This window comes from Haplochromis burtoni, unplaced genomic scaffold (genome assembly GCF_018398535.1).
Source record: "Haplochromis burtoni strain Fernald_Lab_line unplaced genomic scaffold, NCSU_Asbu1 Contig_468, whole genome shotgun sequence".
Classification (NCBI taxonomy): Eukaryota; Metazoa; Chordata; class Actinopteri; order Cichliformes; family Cichlidae; genus Haplochromis; species Haplochromis burtoni.
Genome location: NW_024582829.1, coordinates 276,947 through 278,336, shown reverse-complemented (window position 1 = coordinate 278,336; position 1,390 = coordinate 276,947).

Genomic DNA, 1,390 nt, shown 5'->3' with positions numbered 1-1,390 from the left:
AACAAGACAACAGCCACTCAAATAACCACTCGTTGCCACCAAGGTATGCAGAAGAGCACCTCTGTTCCTTGTTGAACCTTAAATCAGATGAACAGCAACAGAAGACCACGCTAGGTGTCATTAATGTCAACTAAGACTGGGAAACATGAATCCACCCAGTTTTGGCTCACTGTTTCTGGTATAATGCCATAGGGGGTCTCATTTTGGCACACCATGGGCTCCATGGCACCAACTGAGCATTGTTTAAACACCACAGTATTGTTGCTGACCATGTCATCCCTTTATGACCACAGTGTACCCATCTTCTGATGGCTGTACAATGTCTCAAAACTGAAATACTCTCATACTGGTTTCTTGAGTTTGACAATGAGTTCACTGCACTCAAATGCCCTCTGCAGTCAATCTCAAACCAATCTCAATCCAACAGAGCATCTTTGGGATATGGTGGAGTGGGAGATTTACATCATGGATGTGTAGATGACAAATCTACAACTACAATCAATATGGACCAAACCCTCTTAGGGATGTTTCCAGAACCTTGTTTAATCCATGAACAATTAAAGCCGAAGGAACTGTACTAGCAAGATGTAACTGATAAAGCATCCGGTATCTCCTCAAGAAATAAAAGAAGCGTGTTGCACTGTTTTGTTCTAGATGTGAGGCATTTGGTAAAATAGAAAAACAAATGAGGCAATATTCTGATTATATTCTAAACGTTTAACTTTACCTGGGTTTTTACAGTAAATAAAAATATTCAATACATTTACATATATTTCCTTTTGTGTCTCCCTCTACCTGATGGGTCCACTGGTTTCCTACCACAATGTAAAGACAATAATTTCTGCAGGTGTGACATAGAGCTTTAGTTAGTAAGCACTGTGCAATCTTTCCAAATATATCAATTAATATATAAATAACTGAATTGGTATTTCTTTAGATTTTTTTCCTTAAAGTTCCAGTGGTCTACCAGCCTTCTTCCGAATGCACAATGTTACAAATAAGTTCCCCTTGTTGGAAAACCTTAGATGGCACCACCCTACTGACAGTGTGTTGAATAAGGTGCTTTTTTCTGAAAGTGTATCTGTATATACTTAGACAGTCAGAAAGGAAATGTAATTTTGGCTGTAGTCACGTACTGGCTTTATATCATGAATTAAATATGTCGAGGGAGTGAAAGCCTTTTGTATTTGAAATGAATCTTGTGCTGCACATTATAAACTGAAGGAACAGAAGGAGTGATTTCAGAAAATGGTTTTTGAGTTATTTGAAGAAACCTAAATGTTTTCTTGCTTATGTCCTTATGTCAGTGATAAAAGACAAAAATGAATTGTTTGGTGCAATTTTTATCAGTAAAGTAGATTTTTTTGTTTTTAAATTCTATTTAAATAAA